Source organism: Cupressus sempervirens, chromosome 8, assembly GCF_028749045.1.
Source record: "Cupressus sempervirens isolate cs-2001-9-10 chromosome 8, ASM2874904v1, whole genome shotgun sequence".
Classification (NCBI taxonomy): Eukaryota; Viridiplantae; Streptophyta; class Pinopsida; order Cupressales; family Cupressaceae; genus Cupressus; species Cupressus sempervirens.
The window spans coordinates 489,033,954-489,048,783 of record NC_143125.1 but is presented as its reverse complement, the minus strand read 5'-3'; positions in this window follow the sequence as shown (position 1 = coordinate 489,048,783).

Here is a 14,830-nt window from a genome sequence, read left to right as displayed (position 1 = left end):
AGGAAACCTTGAAATTTGGACCTTGGGTCAAGTTCGAGTCAACCTTTCCCTAGGTTAGGGTCAAGGTCATCCTTAATCTAGGTTAGGGTCAAGATTGATCTTGACCTAAAAGGTTGTCCTTGACTCAAAAGTCAAGAATCTTAGGATTTTAGTCCATAATGCCAGAAAAGTGTAGAAAGAAAGTGGAAAAGGGGGCAGAACACAAGAAAAAGCCAGATCCAAGTCAAAGACCCATTCAAGGTGCTTGTCATGACTCCAAACCACTTACTCAGAGGGATAGACACTCTTAAAATGAAAGTGCTTCCACTTTAAGATGATACAAGAGGATATAGAGACCAGTGATAAATTGTTAAGATGGTCCATGAAGAGATTTGAGCACAAAGTTTTGGAGAAAGTCTCAACTGATCTTGTAATTAGGTAGGTTGGGATTTCTAGCCTAGTAACAAGTTTAGAATGAATTTTGTCCATTATTCATTCTTTATATATGAAACTTTATGAAGTTTATTTCTTCAAATTGGAGAATCAATACTCTATTGATAAAATATAGCCAGACATGAAGGCTTGTACCATTTCTTTGGGAAAGAATGCAAGTTCAAGCTCACATTCTTATAATAAATTGGCAAATGATCAAGGAATATTGGCAAAATTTATGGCTAAGGATAATATAATTAGACAAAAATTGATTTTAATTCAATTTGTGTTATTACCTCATTTAGAGATAATTCAGAAGGAACTATATGTGGCTTAGAATCTAATAAAGAGAATTCACATCTCTCAACAATGGAAAGCCTAATTAATCTGGTTGCTTAGCTAGAAATTCAAATTCAAGTCATGAAATTAGTGAGATCCATATGGTATCAAGAACTTGAAGAAATTTTGGCTTCTCACAAATCATTCTTGGATAAATATCACCTGACCCCTGCAAACCCCAAGCCATAAGTGCCAAAAACAAGGGGGAAATCTACTCATGCAAAAAAAAAGGGAACTTATTATTAACACTAGAAAAGAGGAAGAGGGAAGAGGAGGCTTCTTAGGATGATAGTCAATCAAAGACCGATGAGGTTGAGGCCAAGGAAGAGATGGAGTTCAAGAAACTGGAGCTGGCTAAAGAACTTCTTCGCTGATTGTTTCTCCTAGTTTTTGCTTGTTCCTTGGCTTTTGGCCTTTTGGTTTTTGCTTCCATCTATTGGCTAGGTTAGGCCTATTTTTTTATGTTTCTTGTTTGCTAGACCTAAACTTTTAGTTTATTTATGTTGATTATTGATGGGTTTCAGGAACCCCTATAAAAAACCTATTTTACTTAATAAAAAATATAAAGGGGGAAAAATGGAGAAGTCAAAATATCAGATTAGAAGAAGAGTTATCAGATGAGTTAGTATTAGAGTTTACAAACATGCATAATAGAGTTAAGTTTTTGAAGACCAAATCAGTCTCAGGGGGAGTACTATTTTTTTGATATTTTGTAATTTTGGATGGGTTACTAAGTCATGACAAAGTGTTTTTGCCACTAATCCAACACTTAGTCATTTTCTAGGTAGTGTTGGTTGGTCATCATTGCGACCAAGCCATTCAAAGAAGGCCGAGCTACATGAACTTCTTTATATTTCATTACATGCCAAATAAGTCAAAGGTTTCTAAGCACCCTAGTAGAGATCGAGCCAGTATACATGTTGAGTAAAACAATGGAGACTAAGTGATGTAAAGTTAAATTATGCCAAGTGAGTCAATATATGCTGAGCCTATGGAAGCCAAGAGACAACATGAATGTTAGTTATGACCAAGTGTCAGAACACTCAATTGCTAAGTAAACCAAATTTTGCATACGTGTTTGTAATGGCACAAACACATATGTAAATTATTTTAGCCAACTTCTATATAATATTTAAGGATTGTAAAGATAGTTAAGGAGAAAATTATGTGATTTTTCAGAAGGCATTAATTCTAAGAAAGGCAGATTAACCAATCAAAAAGTAGAAGGGTTAAATGGAAAAAAAGGATAAATTATGGATCATTGGTTATGATCTAGAACATTCTATGATTTTCTATTTAAATAGGGATCCAACCCTAAATAATTGTTAGAGTGAGATGAAAGCACAAAGGAGAAAACAAGATAAGGATAGAGCAAGGAAGGCTAAGTTTGATAAGGAGATCATATAGAGAAACTTAGAAGTGAAGGGTGGAATAGAGCATATCAGATAAGAAGATCAGATTCAAACATTGAAGAGAGAAGATCCATACAATTTTTTTTTGAGAGCAAACTAAAGGATCAAGTACCAAGACATTATAACAAGTGCATAAGGGAAAATCTCTTAAAATAGTGGTTTTAACAGACCTTGTTCAAATCTCCTAACAGAGTGCTTACTTCATTGTGAGTTTGAATTATTTAATCAAAGTAGTATTAACAATCTTATATTGCTTTTAACCAAGCAGACCCCTCATAGGGTAGATCATCAGAAGTGATCAAATTGTAGCCCTAATAGGAAAACTTTATTGTTGCAATAGTAAATATTTGTAGGTCTCATCCCCACCCCAGTTTTACCTTCACCTTGGAGGGTTTATGGGTTACCAAAATACTTGTGTTATGTGTTTATATTTTCATGGATGTTATGCTTAGATAGATTTAATTTTAGCATTATAGTTTATGATTATATGGTATGAGATCTAAGATATGAGATAGATTGGGAGTGAATATAGTTAATCTGTCATATTATTTAAGGAGCAAAAAATAGAGGGTTTCAAAGATCCTGATTCACCCCCCTCAGTATCTTGTTTCCCAATAAGACTTCCAACACACCCTTGATACACTAAATTAGGCTCAAACTTGAATTGAAAGTTGGAAGTGAAATATATTTGATATTGAAGGTCTTCCAAAAGAGTTTGGAAGACATTCAAGATCAAATCTATTTCACTTCATTTTCATCTAGAAATGAAAAGCGAGAGTAAACTCAACTACGGTGTCTTAGATATGAAATTTAAAGATATTTATTGAAGTGAATATATTGTTACCAAGGATTCAAGTCCACTTTCAAGCCTACATAAAGCATTCAAGTATGTTCACAACATGGAGCTTTAAAAGGATCATGAAGATGACCAACATATCACCAAATGACTATTGGCTTATACTCCTCCCCTTGGGTTGGCTATGGTTTCTTATTATCCTTTTTTTCACACACATTTAGGCTTTAATTATATTATTTCAAGTATAATTTGATTATAATTTTATTTAGGGCTTACTGTAACATATTAGGGTGGATTAATTGGTACTACATCCATTCTAGCTCATAGTAACCTTATACATACTTAAGTTGCAATAATCCCACATGCATACTAGGGATGAGAACTAATTAAATAGATGGTTGGATAAGGAAAACCCATATATCCATACACAAACATATCATTTTTCACTTGTAGGTGTAGATACAAGAGTCAAGATCAAATTCTAGCTTCAAAAATAGGTTCTTCTGTTAGAATTGCTTTAGAATAACTGAGAGTGAGGAGGGGGGGGGGGGGGGGGATCGGTTATTCAAGGTCCAAATGTCCTATTCAAACTTTTCACTAAGTGTAGTGAGCCCATTCAACCATTAATTCATCCAAGCTTTAACTTATCTAATCAACAAGTTATTGTAAATCAACATGCAAGCATAACACATAAGAAATCAACACATGACACAATGATTTATGTGGAAACCCAATTTGGGAAAAACCACTAGTAACATGCTACTCAATTCTCACTCTTTTAAAGTGATGCCCTATGAAAGGCCTACCCTATTAAAGGCTTACAACACACTATTAAATGTGACCTTGTTAGAGGATTTAACCACCCTATTAGAAGTGGGCCTAGTTAGAGGACTTTATAACATTCACTTGGAATGCCACCCTATTAAAGGATTTATAAATGGCTGTTAGGCCAACCTAAGTCAATAGGATTTTAAGATCTAATACAATTTCTAGAGAGTATTAGAAAATCTTGACCTGACTACAACATACAACTTATCTTGCAGATCTTAGATCACTTCTCAGCTCATACTCTTGCTTGGCCTTCAATCTTTACAACTCTTGATAGCTTGTCCTCCTTTCAAGCTTTGTCTCCTTGAGTCTTCACACTCAATGTACTAGTGCAATCATCTCTTCATGACCACTCATAGAAGTAGAGCCTCTATGCTCTTCCTTCTCCTAGATGTATTTATGTGCATAAATTCTACTTTATCCTTATTTTGGTGCTACACTTTAGATTTATGAATTGATATCTTAAGTTTTTTATAGGATTATTTTATGGATTTAATACCTTATAGCTCTCATTCATAAGCAACAAAGGATCAAGTCTTCTAATGACATAGATACTAAGTTTATCCCTTTGTAAAAAGGAGTAGGTCAATCATATTGATATCTCGAAGGATCTTTATTCTGAAGCAGTTTGAAGAAAGGGATTTATGATCTTAGCTTAACCTCATTTCAATTTTTGGTATTTTGACACTAATTATTCCAAGTTTATCTTGACTTTTTTCCAAAAATACAAAATACAAAATCCAACCAAATAAAATCCAAGTCCAAATCCAAATATTTTCTCCTTGTCCATAATCCTAGACCTACATCAATCAAGCATACATTCAACTTACCCTTTACCAAAATAGATTTATGCCCATTTATTCTCAATCTAGAATTAAACCCAACCTTTACATCATCAAATAAAATACCCAATCATAGATAAATTGGGAGCAAAATTTTATGGTATATACAAGGTCACAACTAAAGAAGATAACGAAATCCAACCAAAGTAACATTAAGACCAATAAAAAATTCTTGATATTCCAAACATCAAATGCCACTATACTCAAGATGAAGATGAAATCTTGGTTGACCAAGGTGAAATATCTCCTAGGGCTTCCCATGTTGTTTAAGACTCATAAACCAATAATCGATGGTGAAAATAATTAAGCTAAATAAAGTCTAAGTGCTTTGAGATGTCCTTAATGAAGTATCTAAAGTTTCATAGATACTTCATGAGGTTTTGATATCTCACAACCCATTAAAATTACATCCACTTTAACTTCATCCATAGGAATCCATCTACCTAACCACCCCAACTTATAGAAAATTTAATTCAACAACTTCTCAATCTAATCTCTTCCACTACAACACATGAAATTAACCAAGAAATAATTTTATCTCAAGATGCTTGCAAGAAGTTGAGTCCCACTTTTCAAAAAAAAGTGCAAGTATTTTACTTTATTTTTAATATTTGCTCAATTGATGTACAAAATTGAGGAACATATTTAAGAAAAAATCTCAAAAAGCTTTAGTAATAGGAAATGTAGTGCTCAAAAATCAATTTTAAAATGTTTAATTCAATCCGATTCTCACACTGTAGAAATCACTTTTTAGTAGGCACGTGTAAAAGTCTCTTCTTAAAAAATCTCATTCAAGACTATACTATACACAAGTACAATTGCTATATTTTGACCTAACTATAAGTTCTTTTTGTAAATCCTTTTGGGATAGCTTCTTAAGACACCAAATATTGATGAGCATATTTTTCCTTTTTCTTTATTGAATATTTTTAAAACTAATTTATATTGATCCTAAAATCTTTTTAGAAATCTGTAGTGTACGACCACCATAAATTGATGTAAACTTACCATATTTTGAATTTTTTTAATGTTGATGTCATATAATTGGTTTTGCAAAAAAAAAAAAAAGTCAAAACAAAAAAATATTAAAAATTTGGACAAACTTGCCATTTGAACTTTATGTAACAATTTGATTTTTAAATAACAAAAAAATACTAAGTTAATCAAATCTCCCTTAAAATATCCATTTTGGAATTCTATACACTAACAAGTCTAATGGATTTTTATTTTGACAAAAATTTCCATCTAGAAGGCCTTCAAAAAATTATGGTTATAATTTTTTTGGGTTCCAATGCCTTAGCCATGAAATTACATTTCCAAGGAACATGCTTGGTCCCACAAATCCTATCCTAACCCACAAATCAATGGAGAGGGTTGGTTAAAAATTAATTTTAATTATGTGGAGATGTTTTTGAAAAGTGATATCAACAAGTTCATTTTTGAAAAATTAAATACTTTTGCAAAACATGTACATTTTTTTCAAATGCATATGCCTTTTAGGCTTGAGTACATCAAGCAAATAATGTACATGTTTCTAGAAATCCGTACATATTTTAAATTGTTGGGTTGGTCTCTTGAACTTAAATGTACATCAATTTATTTCTTAACACATATGGATTTTTAATGATATTCCAAAGATTGGGAAAACTTTTGCTAAATTGGGTCTCAACTCTTGAATTTACCCTTAAAAAAAAAAAATCATCTCAACTCAAAGATAACACCATGAATTTCATTTACACCTGTTAACAAAAATTTATTGCAAATCTTACATTAACCATTAACACAAGTGTACCTCTCCCTACATCTTCATTAAACACATCCACTATCACTTCATCTTATTAATAAGCATCCGACCACCTCTCCAAACATTAGGCATTATCACACCTTCCATGCGATAAAATCATGAATATAAACAATCAAATTCTTATGTCACACCTAATATTTTGCTTCATAATTATAAGAACTAAGAAGTTTATACTCCACACCTTACAAAATAAAGAACATAGATATGATTTTTCTTTAAGTACATATGTTGACACAAGGGAGGATGGGTAGAAAGGAAACAAGGTAAGCATTCACCAACCACCCAACTATAGTTACATACAAAAGCTAATAGAAGGAAGGAAAACACCAAATTATATTGAATCCAAGGCAGATTTGCTAAGATAGTATTCTTTACATGTGCTAGGCATAAGGCCTACCTAGTTGCAACTATTTACAACTAAAAAATATAATTAGCGAGCTTAGAAGTTCGAGCTTAAAAAGAAAAAATCCATATATCTTTCTTCTACTATGAAGATCACTACTTACTCTAATCCCAAATATCAAATATATAGCCATCAAGACCACAAGTCGGCCTAATAGGACATTTATTACAAAATATAGATCTTGCCCCAAAGGAGAAATCAAAAACCACACAGTTATTAAGAAAATTAACATTTGTAGGATCAAAGATAGGTCCATAAAATATCAAAGAAAGAGTCTTGAAGGCTATGGAAGGCCTTGATATCACAAAAAAATAAGAGAAGAAAATAACCACACATTACTTGACATACTAGGAATGAACACTTTACAAGAAAATAGAAAGGATAACTCTTTGGCAAAATCAAATGAAGTTCTACAAACATAGGAGAGTGATCTAGAATAGGTCCACATTAGGTAACCAACTACACATAAATAAATAACATGAATAGAAAGGGATATTCCATGAATAGTAGACAAGAACAATAAATAGGAAATATTTTTGGTTGATGCAAGATTATCAAAGAACCCAAGATGCTCGTGCATTAGACAACTAGGATAAAGAAAGATTGATGTCCAAATTAGGAGTCCTTGATGTTCTAAGAAGGACAATAAAGATCCAACTCAATTTGAGGGATCCAAGAACAATCTTCAATTGGTTTATTTTTCTATTGATAAAGGCACTCTTTGTAGTCTTTTCCTTTGGTGATTACGTTGGTATCCAAAATTATTTCAATTCCCTCTGTCTTCTTCTTATGATAATTAGGATTATTAGCTGCCTCTCCATCAGATTCAAAATATTCATAGATGTTTTAAATGTTGAAAATAGGTGAAATATCCATATCTTTAGGTAATTCAACTTCAAAAGCATTTCCACTATCACACTTCCTCAAGATCTTACAAGGTTCAAATTTCTTCATCTTCAGCTTGCTACATGTCCCAATAAGAAATATGTTATTCTTTAGGTGTACCATTACCTCATTCCCTACTTCAAATTTTTTATGTCTTCTCTTCTTATCTACTCTCTCCTTATATCCTTGATTATTGTTATTTTAATGTTCTTCACTTCTTCATACAAATTATTCATAAAGTCCACAAATTCCTCTGCTTCTGCACTATTCTTCATTTCAATATTCAAGTTCCTCAATTATGTAGCCCCTCTAGGATGTATATCATTTACAATCTCGAAATGAGTCTTTTTAATACTTTAGCTCACTAAATTGTTTTATGCAAACTCTACTTATACCAAAATCAAATCACAATTAGTAGGTTTATCTCCAAACAAGAATCTTACCAAGTTACCCAAAATCCTATTCACAAATTCAGTTTTTCCATATGTTTGTGGATGAAATGTAGAACTAAATTTAAGCTTAGTATTCAAATTCTTCCAAAGTGTTCTTAAAAAATAACTAGTAAACTTAGTATCTCCATCTAAAACAATAGTCTTTGGTATTCCATGCAATCTCACAATTTCTTTGAAAAATAGATCTATTATGTGTACTAAATCTGATGTCTTCTTAAAAGGTATTAAATGTGCCATCTTAGAAAAAAGTTCAACTACCACAAACATAGACTCATTACCTCTTAGAGAATCCAAGAACAAAGTCCATATTGATGTCCTCCCAAGGCTTACTAGGAATAGGCAAAAGGTGTATACAAACCCATAATCTAACTAGTTTCCTTAGCTACTTGACAAATTATGAAACTCTTGACCATCTTTTGAACATCCTCATACAATTTTGGCCAAAAGTATCTTCTAGAGATCAAATTTACTGTCTTATCAATCCCAAAATGTCTTGCAAGTCCACCACTATGTATCTCCTTAATGATATTATTTCTCATAGATCCTCTTGGTGTACACAACTAAATTTCCTTGAAAAACATGTCTACCTTAATGAAATAGTAAATCCATTCATCTTTCTCATATGTTATGTAATTCTTGCAAGATTTCCAAGGTTATGAAAAATTAGGATTAGTTTCATACAAGTTATTCAAATCATCAAATCCAAGTACTTTAACCCTCATCTCTGTCAACAAACTTTTTCTTCTACTCAAAGTATATGCTACTTTATTTGACTATCCACTCCTATGTTTTAACACAAAATAAAATATTTTCATATACTAAACATCCTTCACATGTCTCCGATTCAACTTATTCATACTTCTTAAGTATTGTAAAACTTTATGACTAGTGTAGAATACAAATTCTCTAGGCATCAAGTAATTTCTCCATTTCTTCAAAAATTGAATAATTACATAGAACTCTTGATCATAAACTATATATTTCTTCTTAAAATCACTCAATTATTTTCTATAGAAAGTTGCAGGCTTACTTTATTGACTTAAAATAGCTCCTACTGCATTCCCACTAACATCAAAATCAACTTGAAAAACTTTACTAAAATCATGTAAAGAAGGTATAGATAGTTATGCTATCTTTTTTTTGAATGTTTCAAATATTTTATTTTCCCCATAATTCCACCTAAATCCCTTTTTATCACCCTTCATTGTTTCTATCATAGTATTACATATTAAACTATTTTTTTGATAAACTTTCTATAGAAACTTACTGATCCATGCAATGATTTAACTTCTCCAACATTCTTAGGTGTAGGGAATTCATGTATAAATTTTACCTTTTTAGGATCCATCTTCAATCCATCAAAAAAGATAAAAAAGCCAAGGTATACAATCTCATCCTTCATAAAAGAACATTTCTTCAAGTTTATCAACAACTTTTCTTCTTTTACCATCTTCAACACCTATTTGATTTGCATTAGGTGTTCCTCTTTAGTCTTACTATTTATCAATATGTCATCAAGATATGCAATCACAAATTTTTGCAATAATTTATTCAAAACTTAATCCATCAAACAAATGAATGTACTAGAAATATTAGTTAAACCAAAAGGTATAACCAAACACTCATACAAACCTTCATTACTCTTAAAAGTAGTCTTCCATTCATCCCCTTTTCTGACTCTAATATGGTGATATCCACTTTACAAAATCAATTTTGGTGAAATGTTTTGCTCCACTCAAACAATCCATAATGTCATCCATCCTAGGCAAAGGAAACCTATACTTTACTGTTATCCTGCTTATAGCTCTAGAGTGAGTGCACATTCTCCATTCTCCATTATTATTAGGTTCCAATACAATAGGTACTACACAAGGACTCAAAATTTCTCCAACCAAACCTTTCTCAAGAAGCCCTTTAACTTGTCTATTTAATTATTCATTCTCTACAGGGGTTAATCTATGTGATGCTTTGTTAAGAAACTAGCTCTAGGTATCAAATGCATGCAATGACCAGTACTTATCATAGGGGGTAATCCATTTGGTACATTGTCTAAAATAATATTTTGAAACTCCATCAACAAAGATCTAAGCTCAAGTGCATGCTCAAGTTCATCTTGTTTCTTTTTCCTCCTAGGTATCAAAGAAAAAAAACCATTATGTTTATTCATGTCTTTCACAAAATGACTTCTTTTGACCAAACAAACTATAATTTTTGTACAATAATTTGCCTTAGGTTTTTTTATTAGAGGAAATAATACTTGTTTCTTTCCATTATCCCAAATACTATATTTATTTAGTCCACCATCATGTAAATCTTGTTTATTATATTGCCAAGGTTTTCTGAAAAGAATATGACAACAATCCAAATGTATAATATCACACAAGACTTCATCAAAGTTATTCCTAATCTTGAATTTCAAAAGGAACTATTCACTTGCTAGTAAGTTGTGCTCATCCTTGATACAAGAAATGCAAAAGGACTAGGATGTTTCAACCTCTACAACTGCAACTTAGATACTAATTCCTTTCTCCATTCATTTTTTCATTCCAAAATCTTCTTATGATCATCAGGTTCTCTCCATTTTCAGGCTCATTAGGAGGTTCAATAGCTTCCTCTTGAATCAAAGCATTTCTACTACTACTTCTTGTTTCTTACTAGAAAAGGTACTCTCAGAGGCTCTACTTCCTTCTTACCCATATTTAAAACAAGTGTGCTTAAACCAAGATCCATCTTCTCTTTTTCCATTACTATCATTCCTAGGGTAAGTAGAATAATTACCTCTAGTGTAGTTACCTCTTTCTCTACTATCATTATATTATTTCCATTTTTTTTTTCCTTTGTCATGAGATGTACTATTATATCTACTACCTTTTCCATAAATTACACCTCCACTTCTTTGGAATCTTCCTCCTATTGTCCTCTATCTATTTTCTTATTGCTTCACTAATATCTGTTCAACTCTCAAGGCATACAAGTATTCTTCCTCTACATTTTCCATCTTCACAAAACTTATCTCATCTTGAAATGAAGTTCTCAATCTATTCAAGTATTTAGAAACCTTTTCAACCTCATCTTCAACATGTCCAGATCTAATGTCCAAATTGTAAAATTCCTCAGTGTAATCTTATTAGACCCCTCCTCTTGAACACTTAAACAAATCTTAACTTTTCAAATGTGTTTCCCATAAAATATCAGAATGGACTAGAAGGGTAGATGCATTCCTTGTTATAGCTTCTTATAATATTTTATAGGAATATACACACTCATATATATTTGTCCTGGTGATAATTCTATGTTCATACATTTTTATAATAGTGGCTAATAGAGGGTGATAATTAAAATGTTAATGATTTTTAAAATGCTTTAATGTAATATTAAATTTAAGGAATGAGAAATAAAGTTGAAACTTTCTTTTATATTTATTAACCTAGTAAATTATCTTTTGTTTAGCATTGACTATACTTAGTTTTAGTAATACTTAATTTTATTATACAATGTTTTAATAAGCATTTTCAGATTATTTTGCAATAAGATGTAATTTCTGTTCTTAGAGAAATGGAAATTCATTTTTAAGATAGGAGATGGATTATGATAAATATTGATGTGATGAAACAAGGGTATCACATGTTCATTATATTATTATCTTGGCCTATTCAGAGGTTAAGCTCAGATTGTTATGATAGTAGAGATAAGTAGTACAGTACTGCGACTGGTAAATATCATTCAATTGATATAACAATTTAATGATATTTACGAGATTGTAATATTGTATTATTTATTTCTGTTATTATAATAACCTAAGTTTACTTTCAAATTGACAGTAAAAGATGAAAGTTTTAAAAGATAAAGAATGTAATATCATGAGAAAACTGACTTGTTATTAGTTACATGTACATTCTTAAAATATCTGTTTGATGTGTATGTAAGATTAATTGTAGTGAACGTATATTGAGGTGGCTGAATAATGACTTATTCTATTCAGTTAATTAAATCCAGTGATAATTTTTAAAATTAAATGGGGAGGGTTTATTATAAATAAAGATAATTGGCCTTACCTATGACTTAAACTAGTAAGGTTAAGTACGAAGAACAAGGCAAGTCTCTATTTTGTTATTTCATGAATATTATAGAGAACGCCACTATGAGATATCTAAGAGAATACCATATACGGGTACAGTATCTTGGTACCATAGTGATGACACCTCACTATATATATGGTTCATTAACTAGTTATTCTTAGTGCGAGTTTAATTTTGCATTGTTTAGAAGGTATTACTTCTTGCATAGTAATATTAGTATTGCACTATGTTATGTAGTTGGATATCTGCTTTAAGGTTTTTATAGATATATATGTTGATTTCTGACATGTATGCAAGTGAACTACACTTTTAACTCAATGTGTACTGAGCCCTCTGTGTGTGTTGTGTTGTATGGTTTTTTTTTTGTTATTTTCAGGTGTTCAAGTTGAATATCTAGTTTGAAGGAAGACTGTTGAAGTTACTTCATGAAACTAAATTGGATACTTGTAAAATTTCATTTGTTGGACCTAAGTGTCTTTGAATGATACTATTCACCAATATTGTACTAAACTCTTTATGCATGGATATTGTTATGGAAATATATTGTGATGATATATTCTTTTATACAATGGTTTATATTTTTGAAAATGATTCAATCTTTGTACTGGATCTTGTAATTTGATGATTATATATATATAAAATAAATTGTTAGGTTCTTTATGTTTGTTCGTAGCTTAGTTTATTTTTTTGTTTTGTTGTGGTGTGTTACATTTGGTATCAAAGCCTAGTTTTAGATTAACTAGGACTCTTGGGTTTTAGGATTTTTCTCGTCTTCATTGTGTTATTAATAGTTAATTGTTTTAGGTTGTTACCATGCCTCCCGTCACTAGAGGAAATCGATGTCGCGATGTTCCTGAAGATAACCTTGCTGGCAGAGGCAGAGGTAGAGGCAGGGGCCATGGTAGAGGTCCTAGGCACCAAGGAAATGTTGGGGATGATTAGTTTGATCAGAATGCTGGGATTGGAAACAATCTAGAGAATCAGGCAGATCAAGCTATGGTACTTCAATGGATACTAGAATGTCTCGATAATATTGAGACTAATAACCAGATTCTTGGTGGGGGTGCAAATGTGGGAGTACCTTTGGTGTAGGGTATTAACCTTCTTGTCGAGGAAGATCCAGTGGCAAGAGCTCAGCTCAAGGATCTTTCCAAGATGAAAGGGCCATTATTCTACGGTATGGAATAGGGTACAGTGGCAGAAGCTTGGCTGCTAAACATTGAGCGATGCTTTGTCTTACATCGTTACTTAAGTAACGTGAAGGCAAGATGGACGGTTATGCATTTGAGAGGATTTGGTTCCTTGTGGTGGGAGCAAGAATTGGAGAAGCTAGGCATTGATATCTCTTTAGTTACTTGGGAGCTCTTTATAGAGTGATTCAAGGAGAGGTTTATGTTAGAATATTGGTGACAGGCTCGTGCAGAGGAGTTCTTTCAGATTATGCAGTCTGGCTCTACAGTGGAAGCTTATGAACGTAGATTCTATGAGCTTAAGAAGTTTTCTGGTTGGGCAAAAAATGATAAAGCCATGATTCAGCATTTCATCAGGGGGCTTATGCCCAAGATCGGGGAGGAAGTGAGAACTTTCAGACCTGTGTCTATGCAGGAAGCTTTGAAACAAGCAAAGCTGATTGAGATGAAGTCTAGTATCATGGGGCTTCATACAAAACTAGCATGAATCCACCTACTCTGAATGTCAATAGAATTAAAAAACCTCCACAGGGCAATTTGAAATCAAGATTTTCAGGTGGAAAATTCAAGAAGAGAAAATTCGGTAAGAATTCCAAGGGTTCAAAATAGCCTAAATCATCTCAACCACCTCTAAGTGTGCAGAGTAATAACCCATCTCCTAACCTTTCTGGTCAGAATATGGGATTTTGAAAATCTGTTGAGTGTTATCATTGTGGTCAGATAGGTCATTACCAGTCTTAGTGCCCTAATTGGGACAAGCCGAAGGTTGGACCTAAGCCAGCTAGGTCTGAAGCGACAGTTGGTGATTCTGCCAGAAACCACCAAGTTTTTGCTACCCTTGATCAGAAGCAAGTAGAACATCAGAACACAATTATTGAGGCTCAGGGTAATATTCAAGGTATGAAAGTATTTATTTTATTTGACTATGGAGCTACAGATTCCTTTATTTCTTCTACTTTAGTTGCATATAGCGGAATTCCTGTGGTTAAGGCAAGGAATAGATGGCAAATGGAGTTAGCGTCAGGTTCTAGGGTGAATGCTAATATAGTGGCTCTTGATTGTAAGATTCAAATGAAACCTTTTACTACTTTAGCGAACCTTAGGGTTATACCTTTAGGATCGTATGACATAGTTTTGGGAATGGATTGTTAGAACAACATCAAGCTATTTTGGATTGCAAGGATAAGTTAATCACTTGTTTAGATGATGTTGGATCAGCTAGAGTTATTGCTGGAATCAAGAGACCCATCTCTTTGTGGACAATTTCTGCCAAGCAATTGGAAAGGTGTTCTCGAAAAGGCTATAGTTTGTTTGCCATATCGATAAACAACTTAAATGATATCATGGATAAGGATTCTTCTCTCGATCATCTAGTCTTGCAAAAATTTT